Raw genomic sequence first — 19,865 nt, 5'->3', positions numbered from 1 at the left:
GTTGTGACGCATGATGAGCTTGTAGATCTGCTATTTTCTATTTTTTTCAAGGCCAAAGTTTTAAATAAGCGTGATATCGATTTGAAGTCATATTGCACAGCCCTAAGAGCCGTGGGGGTCCCTCATACTCAACTAGGCTTTGCGTGAATCTGCTCTATCCCTCCCATACCCATGCTTCCTACCACTGCATGGGGGAGAGATTTTTCAGTGTAAAATTACTTATAACTCAACTTCAACCGAATGGCTGTTACAACAATCTGTGTCCGTGCAAAAACAAATTGCCAGTTTAATTGCTAGATACGTGTAAACTACCTACCTCTTCACTTCACTTGATGATTAGGCTATACTGAAACAGATTGCCTCTGTAGTACTTCTGTCATGTTGTCTGATTTGTCTCACTTTGGCTGCCATAGTCTGTTGGGTGCGTGTACAGTCTTTGATAGTCAAGGGAGCTGGATCTCAGGAAGGTGCCTCAGGGGAGCTGGAGAGCTGGCTTGTTTTGAAACTCATTGTTATCGTAATTCCTCTTATTTCCGGGTATGGGCAGTGTATCGCACAATGCAGTTTTAAAAGATATTATTGGCTGCATGTTTTTCATGTCAGCTACCTCGATTATTTGAGATATTATGGCAATAATACTGAATATCGGAGTGGCATTATCTACTGTACAATGCATTCATATTTTGGTTTATCTTGTTGGCCAGTTGTCAAGACTGGTGTCAGCTATTTTGTGTAGGTTTTTGTTGCTGGTGTGAATAAGTGGACTTGTTTTTCCAGATATCCCATTGAATGCAGACTGCATAGGCTTATTGTCAAATGTGTCTTGTGAGAATTATCAGCTTTCCCTATTCACAGAACATGAGATTACTGACTAAATTGAATGAAGGCTTCGCGTCTATTACTTGTGTCAAACATAGCAAGGAGGATTTGACTTTTTTTTTGAGAATTTTCACAGCACAGTTAGGAGAAAACAGACCAGAAAACAAATGTGTACCATGCAGCCATTTGTATGTCATTTCTAGCCTGTGAGCCATCCTATAGTCGCTTATATGGGGATATGGAAGAAATCAATTAAACATTCATGTTTTTCTTGACTAAATGTGATGTTGATGTGCATGCTACAGTCCACTTTATAAACATGGTCAGTTCATATTTTTTTTTTTAAATACCCTTGGCCATTAGTGAGATTGAGTTGAGCGAATGAGCGATGCCTCTAGTCAACAATAAGGGAGTAGTTTCAGGTTGTGAACTTGTGTTCTCTTCTCACTGCAAGTTGATAGGTGAAGGTCAACCCATGTTGACCGTGGCATTTCTTTTTACATCCATGTTCTATTGAGTTTTTGACAAGTGCTAGGAGGACTTCACCTGTTCCTTTCTGGCAGGACATCTATTTTCATTACAGCATACTATTGATGTGCTGATGTATCAACTATGTGTCCTCCACTGTCCTTGGGCCAAACAGAAAAGGCTATCACCCTCAATCATCCACACATAAGTGTGTCAATTAGCCAGCTTATAACTAGAGAAGAGTAAATTGAAAATGTAATTGTACTGGCAAGTGACCCCTGTATTTATCTCCTAATACGGGGGTTCTCAAACAGTTTTTATGCCACAAACCCATTTTATGGTGGATTTTTTTTGGCGACCCCACACTTTATTTATAGTGCAATTTCAAAGTGGAAATACAGAATATCTTAAAAGAAAAGCATACATTGTTGGCCTTATATATGAATGTGTATTAGAAAATGAAATTAAAGAATCAAGTGATTCCTGCTGATTTGTAAGCCTATCTTATCAATGAAATGAATACATAATATTGTAGTGCAGCCCCAAAACACTGCCGCGACTTGCGGTTTGAGAACCGCTGTCCTAATATATTACAACAATTGCATTCGATATGACTTTTTTTCCTATTTTGTCTTATTTCAGGAAAGAATAGAGAAGGCCCCCTAAACATATTCACTTTTTTAACATGTAGGCCGATATATTGTGCCAACAACAATTACTATTACAGGTAGGACAATAGCATATGGCAATAACATTTTCTGCACAGCGAAGATGAGGAGAGCTGTTGAAATGGTGAAAAGGCAACGTATGGCACTCAAAAGAAAGGTGCATAGAATACTTTTTAGGAACGCATTTTCAAACTTGCATGCCTGGTTTGATGCATGGCTGCGTGAGCTGCTGTTTTGGCAGACTGCCAATGGGAATCCCTGGATAAGGATGTGGCAAAAGCTCCTTTCAAATACTGGCACACTCTTCAGCAGATTGAGGCTGAAATCATGGGAGATGTACTGCATGTCATATGAATTAAATCTGAATTTACGGACAGAAGATCTAAGCTTTCTTTTTGGATGGTATGGTATGATTACTAAACCTAGTGGGACTAAGAAATGAGAAGGCCCTAAATATGAGTGGCTTGGACCTAGCTGTGGAAACAAGAAAACCGAAAGCTCTCCACAAATTGAGTCAACTGGCCTGAGCAGTAGAGTATTGACTTGTGCTTCAAAGGCTCCTTTGAGGTTGTGGTATTCTGGGCAAAGTGTGATTTCTTCAAAGATTCTCTTCCAATTACAGTGAGCTAACTATTCTACTGATAGACATGATGGGTGCACTTTAGAGAACTGTGCATGGGATGTCAGTGCTGACACTTGCTCTGCATAATAGTCATGGGGTTTGGAGACACGACAGATGAGCATGACAGCTGTATACAAGCTCAGTGCCTCCTATTTCGGAGCTATTGGTGGGGAAGTCATGGCCAGCTGTCAGAAATGCGTAGGGTAATCATCGGATTCATGTGGCTGATAAAGCCGCGTGGTTTAGATGAATAATAGATAGTAAGTGCTCTAAACGGCTGAGGGTATGAGTCACTTCGGGGTGGCTGGAGTGGAGTAGGCTAACTTTCCTGTGCCATTAATCATGAGAAAACTTCCCCAACCCATAGATTTGGTCTGATGTGGTGTTTGATTTACACTGCTGTAAGATGTTAAGACTGGACCTAACCTGGATTTGTAAATATCGTCGGCAGTTGTGTGACATATTTCAAATAAACTCTCCTCAGTAACCAGCCACAGTATGAACAATATCCTGGTTTATCCGAGCTCTCATAAACTACGAGAACCTATGAATAACTAATATCGGAAGGTTACCTCTACTGTATAGTCTAAGCCAATCAGTTTCAGATTTCCTGCCAATTCTACACTATTTTACTTTCCATACCAGCGCCTTTGATGTTGACTGTGGAGAGGAAGCCCACCGCTGGAAACCACTGGGGTTTTCCCACTAATGATCTCTACCAGCACAGGGTTGGGGTGACTGCTTTCATGTGTTGTGTAAGAGTTGCCATTTTCATTTATAGTTTTCCATCGTAGAGAATGTTTCTTTTCAGCAAGGTGTATCATCTGCCTTGTCATGGGGAAAATAAACACTTGAGCCTGTATGGCTGAGGATGTACCTTTCAAGGCTGCAACAGCCTAAAGAAAAGACTCACTTTACTATATAGTATGTATGACCCTTTTAAATAATAGAATACATTTCAATGTTGTGTAGCCATTTTGAAACAGATCGGTAGATGTTATCTGCAGGATCCCGAATTAAAAGTGGCTGTACATAAAACATGTTATATGCTAATTGTGAATTTAATTATGTAAATTAAAGGATTGCACACACAGGTTCACAGGTTAAATTGCTATTGCTGTGTAGAGCCATATCATAATGTGGTGCACATCGCTGAATGTCAGTCGTTACATTAATACATTTACATGAATTGGTTCAACACAGCTTGCTCATGCAAAGCAGTACTATTTTGATGGCAGATAACGTGCCTACCACATTTACTGTTATGCCTTGATTCAGTTGATCGTACATCCTCTGCTGAAAATATCATCAATGTCATTTATTTGCATGTATTGTAGACCATGAAAGCCACCTCTTTAAATACACAGTAGACACCATATTTATAGTTAATAACTGTTTTGTAAGCATTGCAGAGTGATGTACGCTGAGGGTACTTTACATATCAAAGTGTTATTGTCTCCGCCAGGTTGAAGGCATGTCCGAGATTATGTTTTGCACCCTGTCTGTCTGTCCGTCCGTCCGTCCGACCGTGTGTGTGTGCGTGTATGTCCGTCTGTGAACAGCTAATCACCGGCACTGTTGGCATGATGGCAGCGAAACTGCACACACACTCCCTGGATGCCAGAGCAGAACCTCTGCCCCACATGGGCCTGTTATAACACATTTTTTGACAGATTTTGTCCAAACATCACGCAAATTCATATTTCATATTCCATCCTGAAATCATGAACACAGCGTGCCACTTCCGTGAAAATGTGCACGCACATTACCACTAAGCCGAGAAATAAATGGCACTTGAAAATGTTCAAATCAGCCTCATGGTGGCCGACTCACGTTTTTACCAATAACTCCACCGATCTGCGTACAATTTTGCATGCGCACTCCCTAGAGACCAAGGAAAAACTTTGCCCCACATTTTTCACATCTGCCTTTTATAGCGCCACCAGGAGGCCGACTAAACCAATTTTTTCATATTACTCCTTCAGATTGTATCCAAATGTCACACAAATCGTTACACATGATCTCTATAGTCATGTGATCAAGACGGATCAAGGCGGAAGATTTTTCATATTCCATCCTGATTGGGTAAGATTGACATTTAAAGTTTGCAGGAGTGGCCTGGTTTGAACAAAATGCTGCAAATCATGAACGCACTCAACGCAGCGTCTGATTGCGGTGAAACTTTGCAGCACAGTCGCACTACGTTGAGGGACAAATGCCACCCTTTTAACATTGCCCTATTACAGCGCCACCAGGAGGCCGATTTTTGCAAAAAAGATTTTCTTAATATTACTCCTACAAATTGTGTATTACTCATCACGCAAATCGTTACACATTATCTCTAGTCAAGTGACGGATCCGTCCGATTTTTCATATTCCATCCTGATTGCCGAATACCGAACATTGCTGGCCCACATTAACCTACCTGACCTGACGGAGACCTGTGCTCCGAGGAGCACTTCTTCTAGTTCCTATTAAAAATGTGATATGTTTTTAATAGGAATAACAGTTTGATATTGTCGCTGCAGTGCGGAAACCTTCTATGTATGTCCAAAATCGTTACTTTTCAGGAAATAGAAAAAGAGAACCTAAAAGAACCCACTGATCAGGTGGTTTTCACTACTCTTGCACAACACTGTCATAAGAGAAAGGATAAAATAGGGCATTAATTTATGATAAAGCATAAAAAGATATGATATATTTATAATATATATACATTTTTTGTGTTTTAAAATAAATAAATTAATGCCCATTTTATTTCGGTTTATTTGACCGAAACCTATTATAACTACAATGATGATATCAAGCTTTAACCAGGATCCTGTGTTTTTTTGTAAGGAGACTCAATTAGCGAACTGCTTGCCTATCCGGGCCAACCAATTTCCTTTTCTTGCCTCTGCAGCTATTTCACTGAAGGTGATTATAGTAAACTGTGACACCTGGACAGCATCAGCATGTCTGAGGTGTTGCCATGGACATGTAACCATACTCTAGCTGCATCGAATGGACTGTCAATGTGTATTGAATGTCCAATTCAACCAACCCCTAAAATGACTGAGGGTGGGATTTGAATTAATCGTCTTGTGCTGGTGATGAGAAAGCAGAGTCATTTCTATCGCGTGGGTCCATGCCAGCAGGCAGCGTTCCTGAAATGCTTGTGGTTGACGGAGATTTCGACTCAGCATTAACGTGTGCATTTCATTGATAGGCAGTTTTATTGTGGCGCAATCAGATCTGTCTGGAGCCTACTGTATACTCGAGAGAAAAAGATAAAAGAGGTATCAACTTAATGCCTTTCTATTTGTTTATCGTCAGACCCCGTAAACCCATGTGGAATGCAGATACCAAACGTTTTGGTTGCATACTGTATGAAGTGTGTGTTGATCCAGTCTTTTTTTCAGTACATACTGTAATACAGTATGTATGCAAGTAGTACATGTCTTCATTTATCATGTTCCAATCATAGATAAACAAAGTAAATAATGGTCTTTCAACGGCATGACCTGAATCCGTTTTTTTTATCTGCTTCTGTGGCTTAGTGTTTCCAGTGAATCTTATTGCAGCAAATAGTCACATTTATCTGCAAGCCGAGATTGGCACTCTGCGATGGGATAACTCCCAGAACAGAGTGTGTTTGTGTGAACTTTCCAGGGACTTTGGCTCACATCCCAGCAAAACTCTGAGTCAAATTTGTTATGCAATTAGATTACCTGTTTGAAAGCCGGTCCAGTCGTTGATAAGGACACAGATTATTATTATGTCTGGCTGCCTCTGTGGACCAGACATTCCTTTCTTTACTATGAAAATCCAATGATTCAGTTTAATGTCGGGTCACAACCTTCAGGCTTCAGATGCAGTCACATTGACAGGAAGCCAGCCTGACCACAGCAGTTCTTTTTTTTATTTTGGTCGTAGTAATCACAAAGTCTAGACACGGCAATTCTTCCTTCCAATCTCCTGGACCTCTCTCAGACAGACGGAGCTACAGCTCTCTCTCTCTCTCTCTCTCTCTCTTCTCTGCTTGGTTATCAGGGAGTCTAACGCAGTGCAGCCTGGGGCTTGTTGTAGCATCGGTATGTATGCAAAGCTGCTTCTGGAGTAACACTGTCTATTGGCTGCATGGCATTCAGCAGAACTGAGGCTAACAGCAGAATAGCAGATCTGTAAGTTCACAACGCATCACAGATGTGACACACATGTGAGACTGTAGATCTGCTATTATGTTGTTTAGGGCTGTAACCAGTGGTGGAAAAAGTACTCAAATGTTTTACTTAAGCAAAAGTACCAATACTGCAATATACAAATACTCCGTTACAAGTAAAAGTCCAAAATTCAAAATTTACTTGAGTAAAAGTACAAAAGTACTGGCATCAAAATGTACTTAAAGTACCAAGTAAAAGTACTAAAATATTTGAAAATAGCCGATCTACAAGCTCACAACGCGTTGCGATGCGACGCGTTGTGAGCTTGTAGATCTGCTATTTTCAAATAGCCTAGGTATAAAATAGGGCTAAAGTGGTTAATGTATGTTTTATAACATCATAATTTACATCTGAAAAGTAACTAGTAACTAAACTTTTCAAATAATTGTAGTGGAGTAAAAGTACAATATTTGCCTCTGAGAAGTAGAGTAGAAGTAAAAGTATTGGAAATTGGAAATACTCAAGTAAAGTACAAATACCTCAAAATTGTACTTAAGTACAGTACTTGAGTAAATGTACTTAGTTACTTTCCACCACTGGCTGTAACTATCGATTATTTCCTAAGCGATTATTCTATTGATTAGTTTATTGATTAATTTTATTCGTTTATTTTTTATACTTGTATATCAACGAATCGATAAACCACTAAAGGGGTATTTATACTTCGTCGCACAACGATTGTGTGCAAACATTTTGAAAATAGCCGATCTACAAGCTCAGTTCTGAGTTTACTTTGTACCGTTACTTTCACCGTTTTGGATTTTTGTTTTGTTTTTAGTTTTGAAACGCCCCAAAAAGGGATAGATTATTAATGGGTTATTTTGAATTGAATTATCGATTATGTTTTTATAATCAATGAAATCAGTTACTTCGATTAAATGTTGCACCCCTAATGTTGTTACCCTCAGTCCTACTACAGCCCCCTTGCCTCTCTGTAACCTCTGCCTGTTTCATCATGTCAAAATGAAGCCCGAGACGACTTGTCATCAGTGACGTGATAGCCAGATAGCCACACGACGTCGCCGGTGCTATGACAACAATCCTCCAGCCTTTCATTCATTCACCGGTCTGTAGCAGACCATGGTATGATGTGGCTGCATTGCATTCAAATATTACCTTTCTGCTCTCACTGCTTTTGATGTAACAAGTTTTTTTGTATTATTTTTTTATAAAAGTCGCACAGAAAACTAGGTTGCATATTGTGTCTCTTTTTCTTTTTTAAGCTAGAGATTAAGTGGTGTTTGCGTACGCCTCAAGGCATCTTTGCTTTGGATGTGATGGTAAACTCTGCGTCTCTCCATGTGCCAGCAGAAGAGCTTTTAACATTTTAGTGTAAATTTGATGCTACTTACTTGGGAGATGCAATTAAGCAGAGGGGGAGGGAGGAGACATTCCTGCTGGCAGTCAGTTTGTAGCTGGGGGTGGGGGGGGGGGGGTGGAATTAGAGAACGGAGAGGGGAGTGAGAAGAAGGGGAGGGAGCAGAGACTGTGAGAGAGTGAGAAGGGGGGGAGGGGGGGGGTTTACAAACCAGCAGTCCGGCACTCCCCCTCTATCCCTCAGTTCTTGAACTCATCCTCAGATACAGGAGTCAGTCTGTTTTAAGACTTGAAAGAGGTGTATCAATAATCCATCGTATGGAGCTTGACGTTGCCCCTTACCCTTGGTGATGATTTGGACTTTCTCTGGGCTATCTGGAATTGGTGCGTGGGCGGCTGTTCGTTACTTGCAAGGTAAGCAGCATTTGTTTATGCTAGCGACATTATGCATTTGGCTGTGTTCAAGAGATATAAGAGACAAATCTTGGCTGTTCACTTTCAAACCTTTTCCTCTCCAAAAGAGGTTTAAGTGAGACTACACACGTGCTCTCTCTTTAAGCAGACAAACTGGGCATTGCAATTCATGTATTAGTTCATCAGGCACAGGTTTCAGTCAATGTTTACATTTAAGGAATACAGTAAGTGAGTTGCAAATATAGCTTTTTTTGAGTGATGGGATTTGCTTGGGTGTTGATATATATATATATTTTTTTAAATTATAATCCGGAATTCAAAGAGTTTTCTCTTTAATTTTGGATTTTGCCGTTATTTCATGTTTTTTTGTGACCTAGTCACATTTGGGTCTTCACGTCCTGTTTGGGGTGGAGTTTTTATGTTTATTTACCTCATGCCTTTACCTGTAACACCCTGTGTATGGTACAACTTCACATTACCCTATGACTGCAGCCAATAAGCTATTGTGTTGCTTTCTAGTCACTGGCAGACACAAACAATGCTGCTCGTGTCTGCATCATTATAATGACAAAGCAGCAGTGAGTGGTGGTGGTGGTTTTGTGATGCTGGGAGAGGTAGATGATGAATTGCAAATGAGAAGATGGCCAAAGTCAAGGAGAATTCCCAGAGCGAATCCTAGGGGGCTGAAGGACTTTTTGGTGTGTGTGAGTTCATTTAAAAATCTGGGCTTTGTGTTAAAGCCGGCATGGGTTCCTGCAGGGGAGAGAGGGGCGAGAAATGGTCATCTGGTGTCATAGTTATGGAAATGTATTGACCGTCCTTAGGCTTACCGAGACTGAAGGTCAGGCTTCAGTTTTCAGCTTTTAAATGGGCACAATGAATGCTCCTATCAAGCTGAAAAGAAACTGTGGTGAGTTCTTCCTCAATGGGTGATATGAAAATCATGTGTTGGGAGTGCTGGGCGTAGATTTAGTTTGATACAACATAATGATTCTAGTGAACGAAAAGTCAGTAATCATGATCACAGATCTGTATGATGTTCTATCATAAGCTTGATTTAACCGTAGGGCACTAGTGAGTAAACAAAGCGTTTATTGTTTTGTTAATGGCTAACAAAGTTCATTTGAGATCAGGTGGTCTCTCAAATAGTTTGGCTTGTTATGAAAGTCATAATATGCGTGAATAATTGCTATGGCATTACGCAGTCTTAACTTTGCCATCTATTTTGCTACCACAGCTCTTACGCCACAGCACTTGGCTTAGTTCTGCCCTTGTGTATTGCTTACAAGGCTGTGCTCACTTCTAAGTGGAACATTTAATTTGCAATATACATTATGTACCATACCATGTTTATTCCAGCATTGCTACCCTACATCAAGACACTGTTATTTAATTACTTATTTATTTGTTTAGGGTACAAGGTTTTTGCCTTTCTACTATAGTGGAGCTGAGTTGTTTATCAGCAGTCAGTTACTTCTATGTACCAAAAATGAATAAATACACACACTGATAAGAAAAAAACTTTACACATAACTTTTGCAATCTGCCTTTAGCTCCCAGAATCACTCTAAAGTTAAAGAGTGATTCTGAAATCTAAAGGCAGATTGTAAAAGTCCTGCGGGCTGCCAGTTTGACACCCCTGCTCTAAACGGTTTACAATGCAACGTACTAAGTTGGATTGGATGTACACCTGGGCCTCAGGCAAGTAGGCTCTTCTTCCTGCATGGGTCAACAGTTAACATTTTGAGATTCAAATTCTTCAGACTTTGGCTGCAGTGGGGGGGGGGGGCGCTGTAGAAGAAAGACCATTTTGGCTGCAGGGCTTGCAGTGATTGTTGTGGCATCACAACCACAGGGTTGAGGGGTGATACCACAAAATTCCTATCCGACTCATGACTTAACCACCTGAACCCTGTTGTCCCTATTATGGGCATTTATTAGGCACTCATTAGGCCGAGAACAGGCAAACGTTCTGCATAAATAGTGGGAGCTACAAGCTCACGAAATGCAGCGGCGTTGTGAGCTTGTAGATCAGCTATTTGTTAAGGGGGGGGAAATGAGTGGGCCAAGTATAGACCCCTGGGGACCCCCAGTCAACTAACTAATAGGGTTTAAGGGGTTAAGTAACTTTATAACAACAACAACGAATGAATAGCCCTAGCCCTTAAAGAACAATTATATTTTAAGAATTAGTTTGCCAGATATGTTTGACAGTTTGTCCTGAAGGCCTGCTCAGAGCAAGCATCTCTACTGGGGTTTGTGTAGTCATGTGTGACAGGATCCAGTTTGATTATGCCTCAGAACACACAGACACGTGTGGGGAGCTGGGAAGTTAAGGGATGAGTTCAGTCTACAGGTTGGTTTTAGATAGCGCAGCACCGAGTGCGCTATGAGCTTGTAGATCTGCTATTTCTTTTTATCGTGAAGATTTTTGCAAATCTTTGAATATACATATATATGTTTTAAAGCGAACATTTTTAACTTGGATCTGTGCTTCTGGGGGTCCCTGGAACAACATATTTTGAGATGGGGGGGTCCGTGGCCAAATACATATCATTTTGGGGGTCCTTGACATGGAAAAGTTGGAGCACCACGTACGTTTTTCAGAGACATTTGTAGAATCCTCAAAAAAATTAAAGATTTGCAAAAATATTCATGATTTAAAAAAGAAATTGCAGATCTACAAGCTCGTAGCGCGAGCTTGTAGATCTGCTATTACACTGTTGTGTGTCTGTCAGTTAGTAATGTTACATAACCAAGCAGAAATGGACAAGTGGGTTAAATGCATAGGACACATTTCACATATGCGCAAAATGTAAAGTGACAAAAAAATACCCCAAAGGAGAGGAGTGTTATTGATATTGATATTATTATAAATGTGTGGTCATTCAGCCGTGAATTTGGCATAATATATGCCCAAGGGCAGGCTGGGCCGGCTGGCACCGTGGGAAAAACAGCACCTTTAAATTGAAGCTGTAGTGGCTGTATATTCCCATTCATTGACCAGGAGGTAATTGATCGACCTCTATGAAAGAGGATACCAGGTGAGTGAGATGAACAGCAAAAAACATTTCTAATGCACGAGTGCTGCAGTTCTTCACCAGCCTTGGCATTGTGTCTGTTCCGTTGCCAGTGAAGGGGCATTCAGGCAAAGCCTAGCCAGCTGCCACAGTGAGATTGGTAGGTGAATGGCTCACCCAGTGGAGGCTTGGCCTCTGGTCTTTAATACACAACAGCAATTCAGTCCTGGCTGTTTATGAGGGCTTTACAGATCTGCAAGTGCACTGGATGTGAGTTTTAGAATGAAATGTATCGAGTCACACAAAACAGTATGTTTCTCTCACTGTTTTAAGAAAGAAAGACAGACCAAGGGAGAGTCAGCCTACTGCAGAACAGTAGATGAAAGGGTCTGAATGCTAATGTCTGTTATTACACCGCTTTGTTGAATACGTGATTCTGATTGGTCAATAATGGTATTGTAGTTTGTTTATGTTGCTATGGAAGCGGAAGCTTAAAAAAATAGATTAAAGTTATATCTAATACATTTTTTTTAATCACTATAAGTGTCAAATGATTGATTTAGTTCGGAAGTAGGCGTATACTGAGTGGGATAATAAAGTACAGAGATGTGTTATTTGTTACTGGAAAATAAACCCCTTCAGGGTGAAGCATGGACCATGATTGGTCCTGTCGTGGTTTATTTTTTTCCAACAATGGCTGCCTCATCATACTTTATAGTGTAGCCTTAATGTTCGCGTGACTTTAGGCTGAATCTTCCCTGTCCAGGACATAGAAGAGTGAAGCTCATTTGCTTCTCGTGAGAGAAATTTGTCTGTGTGAGTGTGTGTGTCGGGCGTGAAATAGTCCAATCTAAAAGTCAGGAATGTGAAGCATGTAAGTAAGGGCAGACTAAAGTCGGGGACTTGTGTAACTGTTGTCACGGGAGACCTCTTCACTGACAGTGACAGTTAACCAGCTATGAAAAGGGCATCTTATGAAATTCTGTTGCCATGATATTTTGTTAAGACAGATGTGGCCTAGCTCATTCAAACTTTTTTTTCCCCCTTTGCCCAGACAAATGATGTGTGGCTTTAATTGAGCTGGCTGTGAGTGTGACCACACAATGGCATAGCATAATTGATGAACTCGGTTAAAAAAACGTGATGGTACTTTATAACAAGTTGGAGCATGACATTTATTTAACATTTGATGCCTTCAGAATAACCATAAACGTACACATCAAGAATATTACAACCAATAGTGAACTATTCTCGCAAATAGCCAAACAATTACAGTATCTAACGTCTGTGTCACAACTATTGAAAAGTGGTTTGGGTCCGCCCCCTAACACAAAAAGAATGTGTGACAAATTGACCAACCACGGACGTCAATTACAGCCCAGCCAATCAGAGGCATACTTGACCTTTTTATGGCAAAAGCTGGACATGCTGATTTGTGACTCAGACCCTCTGTCACTGTAATTGATGATGTAAGATGGTGGGTTTGACCATGTGAGATTAGTAGTAAACAAACAACAATGAAAATAATGGTTGTAGATATAGTGCCCTGATATTAGACATAACTTATATGATGTAGAGCAGGAGCTCCCAAACCTTTTTCAGCTCAAGACCCAAAAGAGAAATTTGGTGCCTCCCCAAACTTACTGAACATGCGAGGGAGCTGTTTGTAAAAAAAAAACAAAAAAAAAAACAATTAACATATTGTTTTAAATATAAAAGAAGAAATTGTGCTGTCAGCACCTTGATAAGAAACAGCACTTTTATGTAGCCACAAATCCAAACCCTTCAAAAGGTGGTAGTTATAGCATCACCGTTTATCTCTTACAATAGGGCTATGGTTGTGGCTAAACCTGAATGTTTCAGTGTTGTTAATTACGCTTTCATCTGAGTGAGTGATAGTTGATGATGGCCTTCTTCTTTTTCTGTATGTGTGTGGTCTGTCTTCTTGGTGAAACCAGAAACATGTACAGACCTATTTGCTTGCCATCCTATCAATATTTTAGGGGCACTGAACAATTGTAGTAGAAATCCCCTACTCACCTCACAGGCCGCCCGTTCCCCCGCAGAACCATTATCCATCCCCCCTTTTGTCTCCGCAGAGGTGTACGTCTTGTATATTAGTAGGTGTTAAAGGACTTCAAAGGCTGCCAATGAGAGGCTAAGCAGGAAGCAGGATGTGTCCTTCTTGATTTCCATACCGATTGTGATCTTGTGGGCCAGCAACTTGTTAGCATCAGTGGCATGCCACCAAAACATGCAGTGTTTGCAATGCATTGTTTGTAGACCGTACAGTTTGATAACCACTTAAACCCTCTATACTTAGTCAAATTGACCTGAGTTGCAACTGTGCCCTTTTTTCACTGTACACCAAATCTCTTCACCAAAAATAGGCAATCTATAAGGTCACAACCTGTCGCAATGCGCTGCGTTGTGGGCTTGTAGATCTGCTGTTTTCTGTGAGTACGATACAGTTGTTCTTTGGGACTGGGACTAAGAAGACTTGTCTATATATTGAATTCTCCAAACCAGTACGAATCTCCAACTATGAGACATTTATTGTGGAGATAAGTGAGACATTTGAAAATATTCTCATTTTATTCTAGGGGGAAATAATTCACCAAAGTAACCTCTATGTTGCTCCCCCTTTATCCTGTGGTGGTCTGATTTCAGTAATTCGACATGTAATGCCATGGAGGCACATTGTTGAATTGCATTACTAATTCTTATAGAATCAGTAAAACCTAACCAAAAAGCATGAGTGTAGTCCATACACAATTCCCATGCACATGTCAGCAGCCAGCATACACCCAGTAGTGCCCTAGAGACACTATTGATGGGAACATAATACAGTAGGCCTATACATTTACTGAAGCTGTGACCAGGGTAAACATCACAAGCTGTTCTACACTACAACAAGTAGTCATGGAGACATTTTACATGTCGTGCCTCAACATTTAGACAGTTGGAGCAGAACACAAAACAGCTTTGCCATCCATACTACGCCATCCAGTACAAATCAGAAAGCATTTAGCAGATATAAATTGCATCTCATAAAGCTAGGCTCAGCTAGTCCTAAGGCTCGGGCTAAGGCTTGAATTCAATGTTATGATAAATTCAATGTTGAGATAATTAAATTTCTTTCATATCTATTAAACAGTATTGGAGAAAATAATTTACCAAAGTAAGCTCTATTTGCTCTCCCTTTAACCTGTGCTAGTCTGATTTCAGTAAACAGACATTTAATCCCACGGAGGTGCATTGTAGAATTGTATTACTGAGCAAGTTCAGAGAAAACAGGACAATTGGCGGTACACAGTCACAGATATTGTGGTAACTGGTAACTAGATTGTATTGTGTGCACATTATATTATATTGGCAAACACCTCATCAATTGTTGAATCATACCAGCTCACACACTTGAAGCTTTTATGATCTGTAGTGTTTTGTTGAAATTAATTAAGTCTCTGCCAGGCCGAAGGCGTGGCAGAGAGAGTTTTGGCCCCTGTCTGTCTGTCCGTCCGTCCGTCCGTGTGTGTGTTTGTCCATCTGTGTACAGCTAATCTCCGGCACCGTTGGACCGGTCGGTGAGAAACTGTGCGCACACACTCCCTGGATGCCGGAGCAGAACCTCTGCCCCAAATCTTTCACATCAGCCTTTTACAGCACCACCAGCAGGTCGATCTTTGCGAAACACATTTTTTAATATTACTCGATGTAAATCGGTACACAGTATCTCTACAGTCATGTGATCAAGGCTGATCTTTCCGATTTTTCATATTACATCCTGATTGGCTAAGATTGGCATTTAAAGTTTGCGGGAGTGGTCCGTTTTGAACTAAATGCCTCAAATCAATTAAATCATGAACGCAGTCCGATCGCTGTTGGAACTTCACATTGGCCTGTTATAGCGCCACCAGGAGGCTGAATTTTGCAACTATTACTCCTACAGATTTTGTCCAAAGATCACACAAATCGGTACACATTATCTGTAAAGTCTTGTCATCAAGACGGACCTGTCCAATTTTTCATATTTCACCTTGATTGGCTAAGATTGACTTCTACTACCTGGCCTAATTCCTCAATGTAGCCTCCTGTGCTGCCATCCAATGGCACTGGGCTAGTATTCCAATCCACCTGTAATTAGTTTTGTCCCATACGATCACATACCAACAGTAATGTTAGCCATTATTCAGGCTGATATGTGTTGACATCTTTCTTGGGGTGATGAACTACATCTCAGTGTTAATTTAACTGTGTATACATGGAACCAAATGGGCTCCATTTGGTTCAATTTATACACCCTAGGAGTTAAATGAACACTGAGGACTTTAGTGTGTACGGCACGCTTCCCACCTGAGCCTTTCATAATGGGGTCAGACAGGTCACAGCTCTAGCCTTTGCTGGCTGCTGCAATCCTCTGTCTGGAACATAAAACCAGTCCTGCGTTTTATGGAAATGACTGGACAGAAAGGACTATATATTAGTTTTCTGCACTGACATGGTGAGATGAATATCCCTGTGTTAGTAATAGCCTTCTTAACGTTATTACAAAATACCATTCAAGCGATAAAGATTATAGCACTCATGGATGAATTTTTACGCCTGTTCAACCAACTATCTGCCCAGTAGAACCCACTTGATTCATCCAGTTGGTTTCCACTAATGAGGAGTTGAGCTGAAAGTATGTAGGCTGCATCAGCTCCTATGGATGCTTAACATTCAGCGGGGCGAAATGGAAATAAATATCACAATAACCATCATCCCGTATTGATAAATGTCACAGTATCTGTTTAGGTATGGAAAATGTCAAAGGAATGTCAAATTGTCTTGTTGATGTTCATCGCATGGAAAAGCTGTCATTTACAGCTGTCATTCTCAAGTATTTCAGACATCTTACTTAGTTATTGGTTTGTAGTCTTAAACTGCAGGCTATATATTTTCCTGGCTTGTCGGACACATGTGAGCGTGTTGATCAACAGCAACTCTGCAACTATATGCTTTGTATCTTTTGTAGACAATGATTCACAATACATTTTTTTTTATAATCCTATATTATTGCTATGATAGAAGATTATATTATTATGTTAGATTGTAGCACAATTTGCGGAAAAGTCCCAACAACATTTCACTGCTTGTACCTGTATAAGTTAGTGACAAATAAAACCTTGATTCTTGATAAATATCGAGGCATTGCCCAGCCCTAGTGGAAACTGGCTTCATATTACATTCTACGCTGCTACTTGCCTCAAAGCTTTTTGAGATGCCTCAAGCTCCTTTCATCACCATTTAAAACCTCTTTCCAGCTGTTTCCTATTCAAGGTTTCTAAGGTTACAGATCAAATTTAGGAAAATACTCTTAGCCAAAGATGGAAGTCAATAGACACTTTTGGGCACTGCTCAATGAAGGGTTGTCTTATTCATCAAGTGACATAATGAAGAACTGTTCTAAATAGAGGATGTGCTAAAAGTAAGCTGTCGGGATGTTCCCCTCCGGCCTGACAGAATTCTGAATGCACACTTGTTCACACTTGGAGCATAAAGTGAGTCATGGGAACTGGACATAGGTCATTTGGCGGTTCCACTCACATGGAGGCATATGACTTTATCACAGAGGGGGAAATGTTGAATTGTCAACAACCTGCAGCCAGTGGATTTGAGTAACCCCCCGCCCACACACACACACACACTCTTCACACAGCTACCTATGTTATTATCTCTAGTGTGGAGTGTTCAGATTACAGGGTTTTGTGTTGGAGCTTGTAACCAGTTGTCCTATGCATTCTTGCCTTTCACCAGTGTAGTTAGGTTAGGGAACAGGAATGTGTTTTGCAGGACCCTTCACAATAGTCAATTTAAAAAAAGGATTTGTGCCCTTTTTTCCTTTTATCTTCACCTTGAAAATATGTCTCTTTTGCAGAATTGGGGGGACGTACCCTCAGATTTGCTTAGGGACTTTGGATACGATATTGATGTATATCTTTTTTCCCTTTTTTTCTTTTTTATGAAGCTCATATGTTGTGGAATGTATAGCCAGGTGTTTCATTTGCTTTCAAGCTCCACACCAAATTGAAATCCATAAGTCAGTTTTAGCTGTAGGGCAAGCATGTCATCATTTCCTCAAATGATAAAAAAAAACACTTGACATTTCTGTCCTTGGGGATGTAAAGGAGACATGGGACAGGAGGGGGGGGGGATATTTGCCCTGCTCCTGTCCCAACAAGCCCAAGTATTTGTCAAATATATAAGCTGTGCTTTTAAGTGCTCTTTAATAACAAAGAGCCTTACATCTTACCTATCACACAGGGATGACAGAAATCCTTCTGCACATCGGATGACATAATGCCTCACATGTCCTCAGTTATATTGGTCCATATGCTTCTGTGTTCTGTAAGTAATACCGCTATTCATTTTTATTACCAATAGATGATGTTGCCCGAGGGCCATTCTATATTTAAAACTTCAGAAATGAAGGGGAAAAGAAAGCATTAGTTATTTCAAAAGAAAATGAGGAGAATGTTTTTCTTCTGTCTCGGAGTGCAACTTGCGTTCAATCAGAACCAAAAGGTTCTAATTGCAAGCGAGAGGCAGCATGTGGGAGTTCTTCCTTTTCCTCTAGGAAGAACAACAGAAGTTAAAAAAGGCCTAGAAGACAGTATAATGCAGATTCACATTAACATTCAATGTGTTGCTCACATTCTTTTAGAGACTTTTTGTTAAAGCTACAAAATGAATGCCCTTTACCCTAATATTAATTGGAGCTGTGGGACACATATTATGAGTTTGAACGTTGCCTACCTTTGAGGTACAAGGTAGAAGCCTGATGCATTGCAATGGCCAACAATGCCTTATTATGGGGTAGGAGCCATGGTGAGTTTCATTGCTATTCTGACGCTACTGTGTCGCTAATCTAACCCACAATGAAGTTATTCTTCCTTCAGGTCTGTGGGTGGCTGGAATCTACTGTGGTTATGTATTTCATTAAGGGGCTTGTAATGGATGACTTGTCTATGTACATTCTGCCTGCTATGTGCTCTAATGTTGCCCTCTGCTTTCTGCTGTGCTTCTTAATGAAGAGGGGTCTTCCAGTTATCTGGTTGCGCTGCACTCTGTCATGCTGGCAATTTGCCAGAAGCAATTTTGCAGTCCAATTTATTAATTTATTTCACACATTGTTTACTTTGACCGAAAGAGGAAAGTTTGAAAAGATAACAAATGCACAGCTCTTACAATGCCTTGTTTATATCAGCGCTCGTTGGGTGGTCTAGATGGAATGGCTTTCCTAACTTTTACTTCATGTATTAATAAAGCATAGCTGATGGGAGTCAGTGCATCAGCAACGTTGTAGCTTTGAAAAAATACAGGGAAAACTCATTTATCCAAAGATCCGAATTGAGGTCATCTGAACCAGTCAGTTGTTAAGACAAATGCATTTGTCTGGAACTTATTCCAAAACACCTTGTTTAGAGGTGCATGTGAGTGCATGCATGTCCACCACACGAGAGAGAAACGTGTTTCTATTATTTTAACCCATTGATACCTGGAACGCATCTGTGTCACTTTAGATTTCTTTAGGCTATTCAAAAATAGCAGATATACAAGCTCATAGCGCGGCACCGAGTGCCGCGCTATGAACTTGTAGATCTGCTATTTTTGAAAAACCGAGGAAAAAAAAAATTTGGTTTTTTTTTCAATTTTTTTTTTGGATTTAGAAGACATTTCTAGAATCTTCTCAGGTCTCAATGGGTTAAACCCAAAATCGAACAATTAAATTGCAGAAATCAAATGTGAATGTGCCTAATTGTCTATTAATAGGGTGTCAAAACGCAGGGCTGTCCTTTTCCTTTTCTTTTTTTCCAGTGGCTCATTCAATTTCATTGGTAGTCAACTGTTGGCTACTCTGTCTGATGGTGTTGTCGGTGAGTCTTAATGCAAAGCAGGTCTGCTGGCAAGGTGTAGCAGTTAACACATACCCAACCCAATCGCAGAGAGAGTGGCCAATACACATACATTGTGTAGACAACAGGTCAACAAAGACAGAAACCTTGGTGCACCCTGTTCCGACCCTGGTTTGAAGTGCATTGTTTTTACATCGCCACACATATTTCTGTCATATTAAAAGCCAACTGGTAGACCAGCATCTTTAGATGTCTAAGATCACGTAAAGATCTTAGACCTCTAAGATGCTACAGAATTGCACAATAGGTTGCCTCTAATCTCCCGTTAGTGTTATGTTCATCGTGAAACCACAGATAACTAAAGATGATACAGCACTGTAACACTTGAAAGCTCTTATGATTACATAATAGAAACCTTTTCCATAAACATTAAAGTAATA

General features: G+C 40.3%; 1 protein-coding gene across 2 annotated transcripts in view; it reads left to right on the top strand.

Moving 5' to 3' along the window:
- The window catches only part of LOC308085079 (rho guanine nucleotide exchange factor TIAM1-like), a 58,505-nt gene that overhangs the window by 5,004 nt on the left and 33,636 nt on the right, over positions 1–19,865 (top strand). The window contains exon 1 of one of the 2 annotated variants that reach the window (XM_080428140.1): positions 8,401–8,510. The exons of the other annotated variant lie outside the window; for it this stretch is intronic. The gene's annotated coding sequence lies outside the window, so the exon portion shown is untranslated. Of the gene's footprint in view, positions 1–8,400; positions 8,511–19,865 lie in introns of those variants that run through there. 2 annotated transcript variants of the gene reach the window in all.

Source organism: Gymnoscopelus braueri (assembly GCF_963280865.1).
Source record: "Gymnoscopelus braueri genome assembly, chromosome: 5".
Taxonomy (NCBI): domain Eukaryota; kingdom Metazoa; phylum Chordata; class Actinopteri; order Myctophiformes; family Myctophidae; genus Gymnoscopelus; species Gymnoscopelus braueri.
The sequence above is the reverse complement of the archived record's forward strand: the minus strand, read 5'-3'. Positions and strand labels throughout refer to the sequence as shown.